This window comes from Chrysemys picta, chromosome 4 (genome assembly GCF_011386835.1).
Source record: "Chrysemys picta bellii isolate R12L10 chromosome 4, ASM1138683v2, whole genome shotgun sequence".
NCBI classification, from domain to species: domain Eukaryota; kingdom Metazoa; phylum Chordata; order Testudines; family Emydidae; genus Chrysemys; species Chrysemys picta.
Genome location: NC_088794.1, coordinates 4250087 through 4271077, shown reverse-complemented (window position 1 = coordinate 4271077; position 20991 = coordinate 4250087). Strand labels below are relative to the sequence as shown.

Below are 20991 nucleotides of genomic sequence, written 5' to 3'. Positions count from 1 at the left end.
CCCTCCAGGATTGGCCTGGTGTTTCCAGGAATTGAAGGTTAAACTTCAATGAAAGATTATATTGTGATGAAACCTCCATGAATACATCCAAACAAAACTACCCACCTATCGCTGGGACCAGTTTGCCACTTCTCGACGTGGCCCACTGGGAGCCAGGCCTGGGCTTGTGTTTCTCCAACCGGGAGGCTATGAAGGAGTGTCAATGGTTGCTGCGTTTTTCTTCCCCATTTCGTGCGTGTTCGTCTTGTTGGTTGTTGTGATAAATTAAGGGTAGGGGGGACACCCAGCTAGGCAGATAGCTATAAAGTTCCACTTGGTGGCTGTTCTCTGCTTGTTTTACCTGTAAATGGTTAAAAAAGTCCCCCGGGTAAAGGAAAGGGAGTGGGCACCTGACCAAAGAGCCAATGGGAAGGCTAGAACTTATTAAGACTGGGAAAAAGCTTTCCCTTTGTGTCTGTTGTTGGTTCTCCGGGAAAGTGGGGAACAGGGAGCAGCTATGCTATGAGAAGCTTTAAGCCAGGTATGATCATAGATCATCAGATGATACCTATGCAGTAGTAGGATTTTATGTTTGTATTTTGTATAATTTAGAATGAAGGATAAAGAATAATAATGTAGCACGTACTAAATGTTTTGGTGTATGGTTTGACCATATCCTGCCAGCCACCCTTTCTGAAAGGGGAAAGGAACGGCCTAATGGGCCAGTGGTAGAGATGCATCAGCCAGAATCTGTGTCTGTGCTGATTTCAAGGCAGTGACAGACCTTTTAGGGTCACCACTTAGCTGTAGGTTTAGCATTTTAAAATAAGTAAAAGAATGCATTGGTTGTTTTTTCTCTTGCATTGCAACTTGATGTTGCTGTTCAAATGCTCTGTGTAAATCAATTCTGTGTTGTGTGTGAATGAGGAATGTGTGTGTTAAGAGATAAGTGTGAAGGCCATCACCAGACCAGATGTTTTGGGGAGGAACCGAAGACAGACGCAAGGGCACCAGGAGGCTGCAACACACCCCTATTGAAATGTCAGAGGAGGGCAGATTGCTGACTCTAAAGATGAGACAGGCACCTATCAATGGGGACAAGATAGCTGTGATCAAAACCAGCCTGGGATATCTCCTTGAGAGACTTGATGAAAGAACCAGATAAAGGATGAGAAGGACGATTTAAGAAAACAAGCACTTGTCAAACAACAATTGATTACAGCATGACGGCGCAAAACTCATTGGTCCCAATGAAGGAAAATCACTATATAAACAGGCTGCCTTGCCATGAAACTTTGGGTTCGTCCTGCCAAGACTTCCCCGGAGCATCGTGTCGCGACCAACGGATTCCGGCTCCTACCTACCCTTGATCAACCTAGCTGGCCACTAGATTGATCCGGACTCTGGACTGGTAACGATAACATAACATTGATTGGCGGGACAGTGTGTGTGTGTGTGTGTGTGTGTGTGTGTGTGTGTGTGTGTGTGTGTGTGTGTGTGCTAATTGTTGTATCTTCAATAAACGCGGCATATTGCCTTTTCCCCTGAAAAAGATCCCGTGTGCTTCTTGTAAGCACAACAGGAGAAGGGGACTTAGGGGGAAGGTATGGACTGGAGGCGCAGCAGGAGCGGGAAGAGGCGAGGTGGGGGTGGAGCAGGGGTGAGGCTCTAGGGGAAGGGGTGGAGCAGGGATGGGAAGGGGCAGGGGCAGGGGCACGGCCTAGGGTGGGGGTCCCGGGCCTTGCACCCCCCGAGGGACAGCCCTGAGAGGCATGGCCCTGTAACCTCCTGCTCCTGTTTGATCATTTGTTGTCCCCTGAATTTAGCTGAACCTTGAGCTTAATTAGTGGTTTCTCCCCCTGGGCTGGTGCAGTAGCCTTCAGTTGTGGGTGGACTAGCACCCTCCCCCCTGCCCGGGACGTTGATAGGTGGGTTTGCTTTGTACGATGGAGAAAAAGAGCCAATAGGAAACTGAAAGTAAAACTCTTTCAGGGACGCTGGCTCCCAGCCTTTACTTTGCATTTACCAGAAATCACGCAGAGCACAAAGCCCAGAAAAGGTCAACAGCCTTCCCCTCCTAACCCGGCCCCGACACACGGCCGGACGGCAGAGGGAAAGCGTGCTTGCTTGTAGGGTGGCATCCTACGGTGGCCATTCACATCTCTGTGTAACAGGCCAGGTCGGTGAGAACTGCTCGGCCAGACACGCTCTGGAAGTGATGGCCACGGGTATGAGAAAATCAGATCCCTCAGGGGTGGGTGGGCACCAGGGAGTATGAGCCCAGGCTGGCTGTGAGGTTCTCCAGCCAGGCCAAGAAGGCTCCAGCCCATGCAAGGGGCTCCGTGTGCCCCAATTCCCCCTCCCCCTATGCCAGGGGCTCTGTGTGCCCCCTCCCCCATTCCAGGAGCTCTGTGTTTCCCCCTTCTCACGTCTTGTCTCCTTGGGTCAGGGCATTGACATTTTAAATGCCAGAGGAACACGGGGAAGAGATGACCGGGTCCTTCTGAGATGCTGGCAGGGGTTAATCTGGCCCCAGGGCGGGGCACTGACTGAGTCAGGGGGATGGGGAATGGGCCCTTTCCTCTCTAGAGGTGCCGGCTCCTGTCTTAACCCAACAGCCACACGCCATTCCCCATCCAGGGATCGGTGAGATGCAGCTGCCTCTGGGGTGGAGCGGAGAGGACCTGTCAGGGTGTGGCCATTTCCTTCCCATTTCAAAAGGGGCCTCGCAGTCCACATCAAAGCCCCCAGGCATGCGTGGGGCCAGGACTGGGCCGCAGACGCAGGCAGGATGGTGTGGGCTTCTGGGGCCCAACTGTTTGTGGCCACATGAGTCACGGGCTGCCGGTAAGCACGTGAGCAGAGGCGGCACCAGGATGTGGCCAGAAGACACCCCAGCAGACAGCCCTCCGCAGCTCCTGTCCCTTCCAGTGGAGAGTACAAGAATCGAAACCACAGAGGCCAACACAGCTTTGGGGGCAGAGGGACATCAGAGCGGGGCTGAGCCCTGTGCAAAGAGAAACAATCATCATCTGGATTGTTTTACAGGTGGGGAAATTGAGGCACGGAGAGGGCGGGCCTAGGTTACAGTTAGGAAGCCGGTGATAGAACCCAGGAGTCCTGCCTCCTTGCCCCTCCTTCCCAAGCCACCAGCCCCCACTCCCCCTCAGAGCTGGGATAGAACCCAGGAGTCCTGGCTCCCAGCCCCCTCTGCTCTAACCCACCAGACCCCACTCCCCTCCCAGAGCCCGGGGCAGAACCCTAGTGGGTACAACCTGTGTGGCTTGTGTGACAGACACAGAAGAAAGAAAGACACTGGGGGCCTTTGCAATGGAAACTAGGCCATGGAGACATTTACTGTACCCATCGGCCATATTCCCTTTCCTGTCCGGCCCCAGAGCTGAGGGCCTTTCCTCTCTACGGCGTGCCATTTTCACTCCATCCCCAGGGCAGGGACTTGGCAGGCTCAGGTGGGTGAGAATGGGACATGGGGCCTTTCCCCTGTAGGGGGCAACAGACCCCCGTCTCCCCCACCACAGCCAGCCCCTGCCCAGGTGTTCCCCAGGCAGTCAGCTTCCATCCTGGCCCCCTGCTGGCTGGCTCAGGCAAGTGGATTATGGGATTCGGGGCCTTTCCCATCAAGGGGCCACTTCTCTGATCCAGCCCCAGGTTGGGGGGGATTTTACCTTGTATTTTGATAAGGGACCCCCGTCTGACAGACTGCTTTTCTTCTAGCTGGAACAAACTGTCCTCTGGCGGGAAAGGAGACGTGGGTGGACCTGCTGGGGAGGTTGCTGCTGCTGGAAAAGGCCGATCCCGTCTCCCAGAAGACCCAACAAGATGAACACACATGGAAGGGGATGGAAAAGACCAGCAGAGAGAGTAAAATTGAGCTGCTGACTCACTCTTGTAGCCTCATAGCCGGAGAAACAAGGCCCCAGACCCCGCCCTGACCAGCCACTTCAAGGCCTGACAAACTTGTCCCAGCAGTGGGCCATTTCGGTAGCCAATTCTGATTGGACGTATTCCTGGAGGGCTCATCACATGACATAATCTTTGGAAAAGATGCAGCCTGGGCCCGCTGAGCTGGACTCTTCTCAGAGAGAGGCGAAAAGAGCGAGAGAAAGAGGAGAGAGAAGAAAGAAGAGGGGGAAGGAAAAGACGAGCATGAGGGAGGGGGAGGGAGCAGGAAGTCCACGTTTCACCTCCCGGGCTGGGTGTGGGATTTAGCCAGAGCCAGCGGAGGTGGCAACGTCACTTGGGTCTCCCTGTCTGGCCTCATCCCAGCTCAGCTCCAAGGCCCAGGACAATGAAGCCCCAATGATGTCATGGCGGTTGGGACACCGACCCTCCTAGAACCTGCAGGAATTAAAGATTAATCTTTCATTAAAAATTCTGTCTTGTGACAAAACCTCCAGGAATACAGCCAACCAGAATCGGCAACCCTGCCTGGTGGAGTCCAGGAGACGGTACAGGTGGCTGCCCTGATCATGAAACTTGCCCCATCTGTCCACCCGGCCTCTTCACTGCCACCCCAGAGGTCTCTCCAAAAGGGGGAGGTGGCTAAGCTAGTCCCTCCCCTCCTGATTTTGTCCACCAATCAGGAATCCAATTTTATTATCTGCCAGGGACTTCCACCATTAAGATAATGTTTGATCCCGGCAGTGTGCTCTGTGGATATATAGCAGGAGTTGGGAGGGGGCATTTGTCACATGTAACCTACGATCTCTGTGGTCTTGGGAAACCAGGGTGCAGTATCCAGCCTGTCTGACTCATGAAGGACCTCCCCCCACCCAACCTCTGCTTGAATCAAAACTGCTCAGAAGAAAGACTTACCCAAGCCCCTCCAGACAAGGGTGAGAGGATTAAGGCAACTCCCTTAGTCTCATTTGCATCAAAGATGGGACAGGGGGCCTTCTCCATTAGCATAGAGAATGGAGAACAGAGATTCCAAGACAAGAACTGCACTGAACTCTGGGACCAGAAAAGCAGGGAAGCACTGCATGATGGGGGATCTCTGCTCCAGATGTTAATGAACCTACATCTGCCCACACCCAGCTCAGTGCTTATCAGACCAATTCTAGTAATAAATCCTCTATTGGTATCCAAAATACTGAAGCTGCCTAATTGAATTATGAGCTCCCTCGAAGGAACACCGCCCATAGCCAGGAATGATCAGTTCTTATTGTCTAGCTTGAACAAAACAACTTCGATATATTCCCTTAAATCAATCGTTTTACGCACCAAGAATTCTAGTGTTCTCCCTTGAAACATTGTTCTTTTTCTACAGAAACCCACACACACGCTCACGTAGGTGTTCTGTTGCCTGGATCCAAAATCTGCATCCGTTCCATTGGGATTTCATCTTCTCCTGCCTGACGGTGCTGGGGGCTCTGCCTGTCTCCAGCACTCCAGACCCTCAGCTACCACCATCACCTGGGAACCCTGGTCGATTCAAGCTTCACGAAGAGGTGAGAAACCCCCCCCACTCTCTCTCATGGGTGTTTTTGGCTTCCCCATTCGCTCTGCAGCCACTCTCCTCATACCTAAGCTAAAGACCCCTGCAGAGCCCAAAAATCCTGTGGGGTTTCCTCATCCAGTGGGTTACTACCAGAACAATTGTAACGCGGACATGGGGATAGGGACACGCTGAACCTGGGGCATATGAGGGTGGAAGCTTGAAAGTGCTGCTCGGCCCAGCCCATTGAACCAGGGACATATAAGGGGTCAGCTTGGGAGTGCTGATTAACTCAGTCATCATAGACACACTGTGTGTGTGTGTGTGTGTGTGTGTGTGTGTGTGTGTGTGTGTGTGTGTGTGTGTTCGTTCATCTGACTCGGGGGCTGGAAGAACCGAGCCCTGGGGAACCTAGGTCCTGCAGGGTAGCTCCATTGGGAGGGAACTTGCAGCCTGGAGAAGCAGAGTTCCGTATGAGAACACAAGTGACACAAGCAGTACATTAATACAATTACAGAACCCCTCCCCCCACAAAGAGTAACCCTAATAAATGAGCGTACCCCAAAGTAAAGGGCAAATCTGGTAACACACCCTAGAGGCGACGGAGCCTGGGGAACGAGCTCTGAGCTCCCTGCTTCAGACTGGGTTTCATAGAATCATAGAATCATAGAATATCAGAGTTTGAAGGGACCTCAGGAGGTATCTAGTCCAACCCCCTGCTCAAAGCAGGACCAATTCTCAGCTAAATCATCCCAGCCAGGGCTTTGTCAAGCCGGGCCTTAAAAACCTCCAAGGAAGGAGACTCCAGAAGGTTTCTGTCTCCCTGAGAGAGATATGATGGTAGAGCTGCACAAGGGACAGGTTTGCCAATCCTTATCAGACCCTGTTGGCCATACGGGGAGAAGACAGGGCCCTACAGGGTGACAGCCGGGTAGAAATGCCGGGAAGGGGCGTTTTCTGTGCTGAGCCCAATTTTTTGTGCTGTCAAACCTAAATCTCTCTGGCTGCAGATTTAACCCGTTGCTTCTTACCGTGGTTTCTGTGGCCAATGAGAACAATTGATCCCCGTCCTCTTTATACCAGCTGTGACCATATTTAAAGACTGTTCCCAAGTCCCCCATTCTTTTCTCAAAACTAAACATGGCCTGAGTTTAACCTTTCCTCACAGGTCAGGTTTTCTAAACCTCTCTCATTTTTCTTGGTCTCCTCTGGACCCACTCCTGTGTGTCCACACCTTACCTAAAGTGCGGCTCCCAGAATTGGGCACAGTTCTCCAGCGAAGGCCTCACCAGTGTCCAGTAGAGCAGGACAATTACCTCCCACCTCTTACGTACGACACTCCTGTTTGTGCACACTAGAAAATTCACTTTTTTTCACCTGCATCACACTCTGGACTCATATTCAATTTGCGATTCACTGTAGCCTCCAGGTCCTTCCCGACACTCAATCCTCCTCAAACTGAATGACTGGAGTGATGTGAAAACCTGATTTTCATGTGGTTGGCTGGCTGTGAAAAAACTCAGGGTGGAGAATTTCATTTTGGGTGACCCTGAAAAGAAAGAAAAATCAGTTGTTTGGCAAAGTGAGAACGCAGGAGAAAAATCATGCTGGGTATATGAAATGCTTCGATTTGGAGGGATTTTAAAAATAAAATAGAAGATTTTGACTGGAATAGAAATATCAAAATGTTTCAACATTTTGGACCATTTTAGGGAGGGGGACGAAAACAATTTATCAAAATTGAAACAAATTTGCAAAAATTTCTCTGTCAACTTAAATCCGCATTTAAAATGTTTTTTGCCCAGTTAAAGCCAGGAGTCTGAGCTCCCCAGCCCCGGCCCATGCAGGTTCTAGCTGAGCTCTGGGAGAGGCGTGGGGCCAAGTGGGTTAGAGAAGTGGGGGTTGGAGCCAGGACTCCTGGGTTCTCTCCTGGCTCTGGTAGGGGATAATTATAAAGCCTCCCTAGATGAGCCACTCATGGGGACAGGAGATGCATGGAGAAGCACTGCCCTCTACTGGTGGATACTGTAATACAAAAGGCCTAACAGGAGACACATTCAGGTTACTTCAGTGACCAAGGACCCCAAAGTGCTCACCCAGCACTGAAGTGCAGCCACCTCTGGGGAGGGGCAGCTAGGGAAGAGGTTCAGGGTGACGACACACCAGGAGGGCCATGTTTCATTCAATCGCCAAGGCAATTGGTAAATATCACTCCAAATTGCAGTTCAGAGGTTAAGAATTAAAATAAAGCGCTCGGGGTGAACCCAGTAGTCCTGTCTCTCAGACCCCCTGCTCTAACCACCAGACCCCACTCCCCTCCCAGAGCTGGGGAGAGAACCCAGGAGTCCTGACCCCCTGCCGGGTTAATGGGGAGAGCCAATAACTGGCTCCTGCTGCGTGGGTCAGACAAAGCTTGGCTTGGGAGTGAGAGAGAAGGAGGTCAGAGACCCCTCCCTGGCTTGTTGTGGGGGGTTGGGCCAGCTGATACCCCACAAACACAAAGAGCAGGGGGTGCTGTGGGTGAGGGAAGAGAGGGGCACCCAAGGCCTGGGGGTGAGGGCCCCCACTGGTACAACACAGGCAGTGTGAAGGTCGTGCTAAGGCTGGGAGCTGATGGGGAGGGTGATGGAGGGGAGGGGCTAAGGAGAGCAGTAGAGCAGGGGCTGATGGGAATGGGGGGAAGCAGGGGGCAGGGGGTGCAGATCAAAGATGCCAGGCACCAATAAGGGGACAGCCGTCCCTCCCCAATCTGCTGCCTCTTGAGATGCTGCCTCCTTTTCCCAGCTGCCCCTCCCCAGAGGTGGCTGCATCTCAGTGCTGGGTGAGCACTTCAGGGTCGTTCATCACTGAAGTAACCTGAATGTGTCTCCTGTTAGCCTTGCTGTAGTACAGTATCCACCAGTAGGCGGTGATGCTTCTCCAGGCATCTCCAGTCCCCGGGAGACCTCCGACAAGGGACATAGGGAAATAACCCATTTCCTTCCCTGACAGACTGTATCCGTCTATAGAAGATCCACCAGATACCGACGGACCGAGGGACAAACTCCACCCGTGTCCATATCCACTTTGCCTCTACTGGCTCTGACACTTTACTATGGACGACGTATCCGAGAACACTTATTCTCTGCCGCTTTTAAAAACTCACACACCTTAATCTGGAACAATGCTTGTTATGTACCCTATGGATCTCGTCAACTTTATAACCAAGACTTTTAATTTCTCACAACCCAAGCTTGACCCCAGACCTACAGTGCCTTTCCTTTAAACCTGTGTAACGCAAACTTGATTCCAAACATTAGATTTAATAAAAAAAATGAATAGCCACCAGTAGGCTGTGATGCTTCTCCATGCATCTCCAGTCCCCGGGAGCGTCTCCTTTCACATCAGTTCCTTCTGTATGTGCAGTAGTCCGACTCAGTATAGGCATCTAGGGAGCAGGGCCGGTGCAACCACTAGGCGAACTAGGCGGCCGCCTAGGGTGCCAAGTGGTTGGGGGTGCCAAAAAGCCCGCTCAGGGGAGGCGGTGGAGTGGAGGTGAGCTGGGGCAGGGGAGCACGGGGAGGGCTGCCTGCAGCAAGTAATGGGGGGGGGGCATGCAGGGGAACTGCTCCCCGCCCCAGCTCACCTCCACTCCACCTTCTCCCCCGAGCACACCGCCCCTGCTCTAATTCTCCTTCCCTCCCAGGCTTGCCGTGCCAAACAGCTGATTGGTGCCGCAAGCCTGGGAGGCTGGAGAAGTGGAGCTGCGCCGGCGTGCTCAGGGGAGAAGGCGGAGCGGAGGTGAGCTGGGGCGGGGAGTTGCCGCAGGGGGGGCTGCCCAGGTGGAGGGTGGGTGGGGAGCTGCCGCAGGGGGGGCACTGCAGGGCAGAGCGGGGAGCTACCGTGGGGGGGGCGCCCTGGGCGGAGGGGGGGCACTGCAGGGCTGGGAGCTGCTGCAGGGGGGGCTCCCTGGCCCTTTCCCATGACCCCAGGCCCGCTCCACCCCCACTCCCAACTCTTGGGTGAATCCATCTGGTCCTAGTGATTTATTTATTTTTAGTAATATAAGAACATAAGACTAGCTGTATTGGGTCAGACCAAAGGTCTGTCCCAGTAGGGGCATACTTACGTTCCATCTAGAACAGTATCCTGTCTTCCAACAGTGGCCAGTGCCAGATGCCCCAGAGGGTATGAACAGAACAGGTAATCAGCAAGTGATCCATCCCCTGTTGCCCATTCCCAGCATCTGGCAAAGAGAGGCTAGGGACACCATCCCTGCCCATCCTGGCTAATAACCATCAATGGACCTATCCTCCATGAATTTATCTAGTTCTTTTTTGAACCCTGTTAGGGTGTTGGCCTTCACAACATCCTCTGGCAAGGAGTTCCACAGGTTGACTGTGCATTATGTGAAGAAATACTTCCTTCTATTTGTTATAAGCCTGCTGCCTATTAATTTCATTTGGTTACCCCTAGTTCTTGTGTTATGAGAAGTAATAAACAACACTTCCTTATCTACTTTCTATACACCAGTCATGATTTTATAGCCCTCGCAGTCTATAAAATATCTTTAGTAATTTTGTATCACCTGCAAATTTTGCCACCTCATTGTTTACCCTCTTTTCCAGATCATTTATGAATATGTTGAATAGAACTGGTCCCAGAACAGACCCCTGCGGGACACCACTATTTACCATTCTCCATTCTGAAAACTGAGCATTTATATCGATCCTTTGTTTCCTATCTTTTAACCAGTTACCAATCCATGAGAGCACCTTCCCTCTTATCCCGTGGCAGCTTCCTTTGCTTAAGAGCCCTTGGTGAGGGACCTTGTCAAAGGCTTTCTGAAAATCAAAGTACACTATATCCACTGGATCCCCTCAGTCCACATGCTTGTTGACCTCCTCAAAGAATTCTAGTAGATTGTTGAGGCATGATTTTCCTTTAATAAAACCAGGTTGACTCTTCCTCAACAAATTATGTTCATCTATATGTCTGTTAATATTGTTCTTTATTATAGTTTCAGCCAGTTTGCCCAGTACTGAAGTCAGGCTTACCGGCCTGTAATTGCCGGGGTCACCTCTGGAGCCCTTTTTAAAAATTGGCATCACATTAGCTATCCCCCAGTCATGTGGTACAGAAGCTGATTTAAATGATAGTTTACAGACTAGAGTTAGTAATTCTGCAATTTCACATTTGAGTTCCTTCAGAACTCTTGGGTGAATACCATCTGGTCCTGGTGATTTATTGCTGTTCAATTTATCAATTTGTCCCAAAACCTCCTCTAATGACAACTCAGGCTGGGGCAGTTCCTCAGATCTGTCACTTTAAAAGAATGGCTCAGGTTTGGGAATCTCCCTCACACCCTCAACCGTGAAGACCGATGCAAACAATTTATTTAGTTTTGCCACAATGGCCTTATCATCCTTGAGTGCTGCTTTAGCGTCTTGATTGCCCAGTGGCCCCACTGTTTGTTTAACCGACTTCCTGTTCCTGATGTTCTTAAAAAAAATTTTGCTATAACTTTTTGAGTCTTTGGCTAACTGTTCCTCACATTCTTTTTTGGCCTTCCTAATTGTATTTTTACACTTCATTTGCCAGAGTTTATGCTCCTTTCTATTTTCCTCACTAGAATTTAACTTCCACTTTTTAAAGGATGCCTTTTGGCCTCTCACTGCTTCTTTTATTTTGCTGTTTAGCCACGGTGGCCCTTTTCTGGTTCTCTTACTATGTTTTTTAATTTGGGGCATACATTTAAATTGAGCTTCTATTATGGCGTCTTTAAAAGGTTTCCACGCAGCTTGCAGAGATTTCACTTTTGGCGCTGTGCCCTTTAATTGCTGTTTAACTAACCTCCTATTTTTGTGTCGTTCCCCTTTCTGAAATTAAATGCTACAGTGTTTGGCTGCTGTGGTGTTTTTCCTCCCACAGGGATATTAAATTTAATTATATTATGGTCACTATTACCAAGCGGTCCAGCTATATTCACCTCTTGGACCAGATCCTGTGCTCCACTTGGGACTAAATCAAGAATTGCCTCTCCTCTGGTGGGTTCCAGGAGCAGCTGCTCCAAGAAGCCGACATTTAAGGTGTAAAGAAACTTTACCTCTGCATCCCATCCTGAGGTGACATATACCCAGTCAATATGGGGATAATTGAAATCCCCCATATAGAACTCACAAGTCCTGGCTCCACCCCCTCCCGCCCTAACTCACATGACCCCACTCCCCTCCCATATGATGAATATTAATAGCCATCTACTGAATATGATTATACCCGCCCCTGTTTACTGTTTACAGAATTAAGCATGTTACACAGGCACTTTTACCTTGAATATACATTTCTTTGCAGTAATTGTAGCCACAGATTCCCTCAATCAGCAATTTACAGGGGAGGGAGGAAGGAGCCATGACCCCGAGCTCATTCATGTAGCTGGGAAAGAGAAGGGAGAGGAGAGATAACACTACTTCACACAATGTGTATTCTTTAGACAGCCGCATTCCTTATGCGGCTGCAACACTTGTCTATCCTTAACAAGCAAAAAGGAAGGGGCAGGATAGCAAACTTTATCTATCAAGTAAAGAAATACAGCTTGCCTGTGCCATACTCCCTATTACCATGGTAACGGTCACCCAGGTCTTTATTTAACCCTTACATACCCCAACACCAGATCTTAATGGACGGAGAGTTGTCCTGCGTCAGTGTGGAGATGCCGTGAGTGTAGGACGTAGATGTTTTATGGAAAGTTACCCTGCTCATCTAGGACTCTTTCCAGAGGAAAGTTCTGATAGCTCTGATGAGGAAAATGTGGATTTGGGTAGGAGAAGTCAAAACAGAGAAATTATAGATTCAAACTCAAATAGAAGCCCAGATCCCAATCTGGAGAGAAGATCCTCACATTCTAATTCTGATTTCCCTGTAGCAGTTGTTACAGATATTAAGACCCTAGATCTGGTAGTTAAGCAAATAGGGATGATGGAAGATTCTTCGGTTGCAATGCATGCACAATGTGTACAAGAAACAGCAAAAGTGTTTGGCTCACCAAGGGAGGACTGGATTAAAATCTTACCACTCAGAGAATCAAGCATTATGGAGTACTTTGCCACCTGAGTTTAGGGTAGGAGAGAGATCTTTTAAAGACACAGTAGCCCTATTGGAACATAATCAGCATCTGGGGCAAGCTGGAGTGGCCATCCTGTCTAACCTAAAGGAGAGACCTAATGAGTCCCCACATCAATTTCACCTGCGGTTAAGTGCAGCATGTCACAGTCACATGAAAGAGGAAACAGATGAGCCACCATACGTTAGTTTGTTGGTCAATAACTCTCTTCCCATTTGCAGGAAAAGGTTAACGTGCATATAAATTATAACACTTCTTGGAAGGAGGCATTAGCCTTACTGGCCAAGGCGTATTCTCAGGGAGGCCCTAAAATAGGTCAGCGTGGAGCCCCTGTTGCAATACTTCAGGAACCATGAGCTGACCCCACCGTGAGGATTGAGGGACCCCCAGGGTTAGGCCAAGGTGTTCCTAAATTCCCTAGGTACCAGCGTTGGCAAAATGAACCTAACCCACGTAATAATCCTGGACCTTCGAGTGGGCGTGCCCCTCGACAGGGTTATGCATTTGGACCCCATGTAGTGTCCCGGGACCGTGTTCCTTTCTTTTCAGATATCACCCAGAACAATTCACACCTGCAGGGATCCAAGTCACCGCCTCCCCACAGAGATGAGGACTCAATTGTAATGATGTTTAAGACAGTGCAGCAGACGCTTGAGGCTCAACGACGGACTATCCGGGAACTCCGAGCACGCATGAATGAGCTGATGATGGAAGGCCAAATCCCAGCATCCTTGAACCGTCCAGTGGCCTCCATTAACTCATTTCCTTCTGTCTGGTGGAGAGCTTCTCCTCCTCCAGAGTTGGCTGCCTCTGAAGAGATAGAAGGAGAACCCGTAGATTATTTGTCTGCATACTCTACAAATTACTCAGCATGACACCCACGGCCCTGAGCATAGTTATAGCCCTTTTAGGCAGAGATGCAAGTGGGAGACCCACAGTATCTGCAGTGGTAGGGGGCCGCCACAGGAATTTTATTATAGATACTGGGGGAGCAATTGGCATTATCCATGTCAAGGATCCTAGATCCTCTTCTCTGTCGTCAGGGTGCACAAAACCACTTCCAACTTTTGCAAGCAATCAGGTTGTTACTACACTTTCTAAACCCTTTGAAGCACAGATAGGTCACCTAAGAAAGGTTCATACCTTTGCACTGATGAAATTAGCAGACCCAAGGAATTGCCTATTGGGAACTGATTTCCTATATGAACAGGGATGTGTGCTTGATTTGGGCAACCAATTGCTGTGTCTTACTGTAGAACAGGCAAAGGATGACTCACCAGTGATCACCCCGACCGAGGGAAAATGACCCCATAGATACTAACCACCTACAGCCGTACCTATGTGGTGGGGTTCATTGTTGCAAACCACCCCATGCAAGGGGTGTGTGTAGCCTATAGGATTAACCTGCTTGCTTGCATGTATATTTCTTTTCTTATAGTTTAAGTATTTGGATTAGTGTACTAGGTTTATAGATTTATATTTAAGTAAGTTTGGCTGTAATGCAAGAGACCTACAGGCCATATCCTGTATGTTAAGCTAAGGCAAAGTTAGCGTATCTATGTCTGGGATCTTTCACCCAGATAGCAAAGCTGGCATCCATGTGTCTGGGACCTTTCACTCAGATAGCAAAGTCAACACACACACGTCTGAAACGTTTCACCTAGATAGATAGATAACGGTAGACTGGCATAGGAGGGTTCCAAGTGTGTACCCTCAGATTTAACAGGTACACCACAAGGAAAGAACCAAAATAACCGGAAAAACAAAAATAACACATGTGTGTATGATCTAATATCATGAATATGAATGTACATGTCCTCAATACATACAAACATACTAGCCTATGGAGTATGTGTACCCTAACATTTTTGTGGGTGAGAAATGAAGTTTGGGCGTAGAAGGAGGGGTCTGGCACCTATGCCCTATAAAAGAGGTGACCCACCTTGCTAGAGAGAGCCTGTACTTGTTTTTCTTAGAAGTTTCTAAGTTCCAAGGGGACTAGGCGTAGCTTGGTTTCCCTAAGCTTTTGTTCTTAGTTTTGTTTATTAGGTTTTAAGTTTAAGTTTAAGCTAGTTAAGTAAACTCTAAGTTAGCTTTGATAGCTCTTAGCTCCAGCTTCTTCTAAGCTCTGCACCCCTCACTCCAGAATTGAGGAACCTGAACCTCCAGACGTCAGGCTGGTCCGGTGTCTCTCACCAGCAGGTTATCAAGGAAGGGTGTGAGTATGTTAACCAAAGCTGTGTAGCCTATAATACCATTGTGCCATGTGTAACTTTTGAATAGCAGTAATACAATTGTAACTTTGCAACTCTGATTATTTTACCTATAATTCCTACTTCATTTATCTTAATAAAAAGTCTTTAAGGCTTTATCTGTTTCAGCGTGAGCTTCCTGTCATACCCCGAGGGTCCCTTGTAAATTCTGTGGAGCCTGATTCGGAACAACCACCTTATTATCTTCTGATCAGACAGATTGGTGAGCCTAAAACCCATACTAGCCCAATTAATATTATTAACCTCTTAAATCAGGCAACAGGGGTCTGGTGGGTTAGAGCAAGGGGGGCTGGGAGCCAGGACTCCTGGGTTCTATCCCAGCTCTAGGAGTGGAGTGGGGACAGGTGGGTTGGGAAGGAGGGGACTCCTGGGTTCTATCACTGGCTCCCTGACTGTGACCTGGGCCCGCCCTCTCCGTGCCTCAGTTTCCGCACCTGTAAAACAATCCAGCTGATGATTGTTTGTTTCCGCACAGGGCTGAGCAGGTGCACTCTCATGTGCCTCTGCCCGTCAAGCTGTGTTGACCTCTGTGGTCTCGATTCTCATACTCTCCACTGAGAGGGACGGGCGCTGCGGAGGGCTGTCTGCTGGGGGTGCTTCTGGCCACATCCTGGTGCCGCCTCTGCTCACGTGCTTACCGGCAGCCCGTGACTCATGTGGCCACAAAGAGTCAGGCCCCAGGAGCCCACATCGTCCTGCCTGCGTCTGCGGCCCATTCCTGGCCCCACGCATGGCTGGGGGCTTTGATGTGGACTGCGAGGCCCCTTTTGAAGTGGGAAGAAAATGGCCACGCCCTGACAGGTCCTCTCCAATCCACCCCAGAGGCAGCTGCATCTCACACATCCCTGGATGGGGAATGGCGTGTGGCTATTGAGTTAAGATAGGAGTCAGCGCCCCTACAGAGGAAAGACCCCATTCTCCACCCCCTGACTCAGTCAGTGCCCTGCCCTGGGACCAGATTAACCCCTGCCAGCATCTCAGAAGGACCCAGAAATCTCTTCCCCGTGTTCCTCTGGCATTTAAAATGTCAATGCCCTGACCCACGGAGAGAAGATGTGAGAAGGGTGGAACACAGAGCCCCTGGCATGGGGTGAGGGGAAATAGGGGTACACTGAACCCCTCATGTGGGGCTACACAGAGCCTCTGGCATGGGCTGGAGCCTTCTTGGCCTGGCTGGAGAACCTCACAGCCAGCCCCGGCCTGGGCTCATACTCCCTGGTGCCCACTCACCCCTGAGGGATCTGACTTTCTCATACCCGTGGTCATCACTTCCAGAGCGTGTCTGGCCGAGCAGTTCTCACCGACCTGGCCTGTTACACTGAGATGTGAATGGCCACCGTAGGATGCCACCCTAGTAGCAAGCACGCTTTCCCTCTGCCGTCCGGCCGTGCGACGGGGCCCGGGTTAGGAGGGGAAGGCTGTTTACCTTTTCTAGGCTTTGTGTTCTGCGTGATTTCTGGTAAATACAAAGTAAAGGCTGGGAGCCAGCGACCCTGAAAGACTTTTACTTCCAGCTGGCTCTTTTTCTCCATCGTACAAAAGAAACTCACCTATCAACGTCCCGGGCAGGGGGGAGGGTGCTAGCCCACCCACAACTGAAGGCTACTGCACCAGCTCAGGGGGAGAAACCACTAACAAAGCCCAAGGTTCAACTAAATTCAGGGGAAAGCAAATGATCAAACAGGAACAGCAAATTACAGGACCATACCTCTCAGGGCCATCCATAGGTGGGGTGCAAGGCACGGGACAACCCCCCCAACCCCAGGCCCTGCTCCACCCCTTACCCTAAACCTTCACCCCTGCTCTGCCCCCACCCCACCTCTTCCCGCTCCTGCTCTGCCCCCCTCCACCTCTTCCCCGAAGTCCTCTCATCGGCGTGATGCTGATGAGGAGGCAGCCAGACCCCTACTGCCAGTGCCATGCCACTCCCCCCACACACACACTAACCCTCTGGACCACCATGCGCCCAGCGTGGCCCCCCCAAAGCATGGGGCCTGGAGTGGTTGCCCCAAACCATCCTATGGATGGGACGGCTCTGACTGGTGCTGACGTCTAGGTTTGCGGCAGCCACTGAGGGGTAGGTGGCTTCGCGGAGCTCGTGCTGCACAATCTCCAACTAGGGGTAGGGGTAGCGGGGTCCCCCTCAGTGCGCCAGAGGCTGGTCCTGGCAGGAAGCACCAGGATTGGAGACCTCCTGCACTACGAGCGGGGGTGAGGAGGGACTGGGTGGATCCCCTGGCACTTGGTCGTTTCATGGGGCTCTCCACCCCTCATACTTCCTGGCGTGTACTCCCGGAGGTGAGGGCAGCCTTACCGTCCGCCTCTGTGGCTTTCCTTGAGTAGGATCTGTGAGAGGGCGCTCCCTGCCCGCCCCCACCCCCGCCCTCTGGACCTTGTTATCGGGCCTTTCCCCGTGAACTTCGCTGCCCGCCGGCCCACTCCCTCTCACAACTTGAGAAGGCTCCATAGTCTGCAGCCGGTTCATTTCCGAATCACACGAAGGAAATATCTGCACACGCTCGTGCTCCACACGTTTCGTTTGCTCACCCTCGTGTCCCCCCCAATACATAGAGGCGGCACCTTGTGCCATCTCTTGAGGGTGAGGAACCGCGGTGACCCAGCCTTTATTCCACCTGGTTCTGCGGCCTGCCGGGAATATCAGCTGATGGCTCCATGAAGGTACTTGGACATTTCACACCTATCCCAGGCACTTGCCCTTTTCTGGCATGAGGGAGACGCTGGTGCATGTTTACCTCGAGTGCACCAGGTTGCAGACCCCTCGGATGGAGAAAAAAGAGCTGCCGTTCATACCGGAGCCCTTGGGGGAGGCAGAGGAAGTCATGTTCCAACACACTTCATGCACATTAAAGGAGTCTCTGCAGGGCCTGGAGGTAGAAGACTTGGACTTGTGTGCAGCGGCAGACCAGGCCCCGTCCTTCCTCCTCTGAGGGAGACTGAGAACCCTGCAGAGACCCAGTGCAGTCCTGGCCAGGGAAACTCCAGTGCTATCCTCTGGAGCTGGGCCAGGAAATCCAGGGCCAGGCTCAGGGTGTTGAGCCGGTGCCAGAGCATAGACAGGACTAGCTGGTTGAGCACCAGTGCTTTCCTGCACAGGAAGAGGCCCCGGAACAGTCCAGTTCACCTCCACAGCCATTCAGCCACCCTGTCCTCCAAACCCTGCCTGTTCTCCGATGGAGAGGGATGGGTGGAGGAAAGGTGAATGCTCAGAGAGAGTAGCAGATCCGTGCTCTACTGGATGGCCTGAAGCGCGGGTGGGAGGGAGCTCGTCTGCCACCTGTCCCTGACCACCAGGTCAGAGCTCTAGACTCAGTTGACCTGGGAGGAGGAGGCTGCTGAGTAGATAGCCAGTCAGGCCTCCACCCGCACTAGGGCCCCTGGATCCTGCACCACGGAGAAGCACGTCAGTGGCATATGCTGACAGGACCACCCACAGCTCCAGCTCCCGGAGCACCAACCTCATCATCCTCCGGAGAAGATGGAGGAAGGGCTCAATGGCCAGAGAGTGCAGCTGGCCTGACAGCTGACCGGTTCAGTCAGGGACCAGTTGAGCCTGACCACACACTCCATGGAGACGCACAGCACCTGGAGGAAACCCACAAACAGTGGCCCAAATGCAAATGCCCACAGAGTGCCCAGGAGATACCCATAGTCCACCCTGTCGAATGCCTTCTCCTGCTCAGGGACAGGAGGGTGAACGACAGACTGTCCCTACACATGAGCTCAAGGAGGTCCCCGAGCCCATCAGTGTGGACCCCCAGTCACCAGGGCTGTCCGGGGGGGGGGGAGAAGGGGCCCAGGACAACCTCCCCTGCACTCCCGCCCCCCCCCCACTCCACCCCTTCTCCCAAGTCCCAGCCCGGCCTCTTCCCACCCCTGCTCTTTCCCGCCCCACCCCCACTCCACTCCTTCCCCAAAGTCTCTACCCTGCTTCTTTCGGCTTCCATCCCCTCCTCTGAGTGACACCAGGAACCAGCAGAATAGGGTGAGCTGGGGCCAGTTCTCTCACTGCTACCAGCACCAGGGCCCCTACTAGCCCCCCAGGCCACCCTGGACCCCACATTTGTAGTGGAAAAATCCTATTTTAGTTTTGGTATGAGTTAGTTAGAATGAAGGATAATAAATAATCTAGTATGTATTAAATGTATTGATGTATTCTGTAATTATAATTTGAAGTACCCTGCCAGCCACTCTTTCTAAAAGCGGGAAGGAACGGCCTAGTGTGCCCTTGGTAAAGATGCATCAGCCAGAATCTTGTATCTGAAGCTGATTTCAAGGCAGGAATAGATCCTTATGGTCACCACTTTGTTATAGGTTTAAAGTTAGCATTGAGAAATAAGTAGAAAAGTGTGATGATTAAGAACATAAGAACAGCCGTACTGGGTCAGACCAAAGGTCCATCTAGCCCAGTATCCTGTCTACCGACAGTGGCCAATGCCAGGAGCCCCAGAGGGAATGAACCTAAGAGGTAATGATCAAGTGATCTCTCTCCTGCCATCCATCTCCACCCTCTGACAAACAGAGGCTAGGGACACCATTCCTTCCCCGTCCTGGCTAATAGCCATTAATGGACTTAACCACCATGAATTGATCCAGTTCTCTTTTAAACCCTGTTATAGTCCTAGCCTTCACAACCTCCTCAGGCAAGGAGTTCCACAGGTTGACTGTGCGCTGTGTGAAGAAGAACTTCCTTTTTATTTGTTTTAAACCTGCTGCCCATTAATTTCATTTGGTGAACCCTAGTTCTTATATTATGGGAACAAGTAAATAACTTTTCCTTATTCACTTCCTCCACACCACTCATGATTTTATTTACCTCTATCATATCCCCCCTTAGTCTCCTCTTTTCCAAGCTGAAAAGTCCTAGCCTCTAATCTCTCCTCATATGGGACCCGTTCCAAACCCCTACTCATTTTAGTTGCCCTTTTCTGAACTTTTTCTAATGCCAGTATATCTTTTTTGAGATGAGGAGACCATATCGATATGCAGTATTCAAGATGTAGGCGCACCATGGATTTGTATAAGGGCAATAACATATTCTCCATCTTATTCTCGATCCCCTTATTAATGATTCCTAACATCCTCTTTGCTTTTTTGACCGCCTCTGCACATTGCAGGGACGTCTTCAGAGAACTGTCCACGATGACTCCAAGATCTTTTTCCTGAATAGTTGCAGCTAAATTAGCCCCCATCATATTGTATGTATAGTTGGGGTTATTTTTTCCAATGTGCATTACTTTACATTTATCCACATTACGTTTCATTTGGTTTCTTTAAATTGTAACTTGATGTTCCTGCTTAAATGTTCCTACTGTTTCTGTGTAAATCCATCCTGTTTTATGTGTGAATGAGGGATGTGTGTGTTAGAAGATAAGAGTGAAGGCCATCACTGGACCAGATGTTCTAAGGAGGAACCGAAGACAGATGCAAGGGCACCAGGAGATTCCTGTATATCCCTAATAACATTTTGAGGAGGAGGGCAGATTGACAACTCTAAAAGATGAGGCAAGCACCTATCAATCAGGACAAGATAGCTGTAACCAAAACCATTATGCGGTAACTCCCTGAGGAATGGATGAAAGGATGAGAAGAACAACTTAAGAAAACAAGCACTGGAAAAGCACTCATCAGACAGTGATTGATTAAAGCATGATGGTGCGAAACTCACTGACCCCAATGAAGGAAAATTACTATAAAGGAGGGTGCTTTGCAATGGGACTTTGGGTTCGCCTTGACACAACTTTGGAGCATTGGATTGCAACCAACAGGACCCTGCTTCCCTACTCATGACCAATCTAACTGGCCATTAGATTAGTCGGAGCTACAGACTGGTAATTATAACATCGACTGGTGGGACAGTGCGTGTGTGTGTGTGTTTATGTGAGCATATGCTAGCTGATTTACTATTCTATTTTTCATAAACACGGCGTACTGCCTTATCCACTCAAAAAGATCCTGTGTGCTTCTTATAAGCATAACACATCCCCCTGAAGTGCTTCGCCCCCCAAAGCATTGGGCCTGGGGCGGTTACCAATCACAGCCAAATGGCCTTCGCTATGACTATGTAGGCTATACTGAGGAGTGAGACGGGACACCAGTTCCAAATGCTGTGGTGCAGAGGTCCCGCCCAAAGGTTTGGGGGAGGGGGACATAGGAAGGGGGGG

The 20991-nt window shown here is 50.6% G+C and overlaps 2 long non-coding RNA genes across 8 annotated transcripts; one reads left to right on the top strand and one right to left on the bottom strand.

The window, feature by feature from the left end:
• Window positions 1-277: 277 nt before the first annotated feature.
• Window positions 278-16444, bottom strand: LOC135982849 (uncharacterized). 6 transcript variants are annotated; one of them, XR_010600347.1, is made up of 6 exons: window positions 16066-16224; window positions 13109-13346; window positions 11745-11848; window positions 6815-6986; window positions 3666-5305; window positions 278-2986 (listed from the first exon to the last, which is right to left on the bottom strand). It is a non-coding gene; the product is annotated as an uncharacterized LOC135982849 (long non-coding RNA). The 6 variants fall into 6 exon arrangements; XR_010600348.1 differs by having other exon boundaries at window positions 3666-4338; window positions 16066-16222; XR_010600349.1 differs by having other exon boundaries at window positions 3666-4072; window positions 16066-16222.
• On the top strand, window positions 2889-8992 carry LOC122172594 (uncharacterized). 2 transcript variants are annotated; one of them, XR_006173034.2, is made up of 4 exons: window positions 2889-3027; window positions 3715-3861; window positions 5270-5450; window positions 8429-8992. It is a non-coding gene; the product is annotated as an uncharacterized LOC122172594 (long non-coding RNA). The 2 variants fall into 2 exon arrangements; XR_010600350.1 differs by having other exon boundaries at window positions 3715-5450.
• Window positions 16445-20991: the final 4547 nt, after the last annotated feature.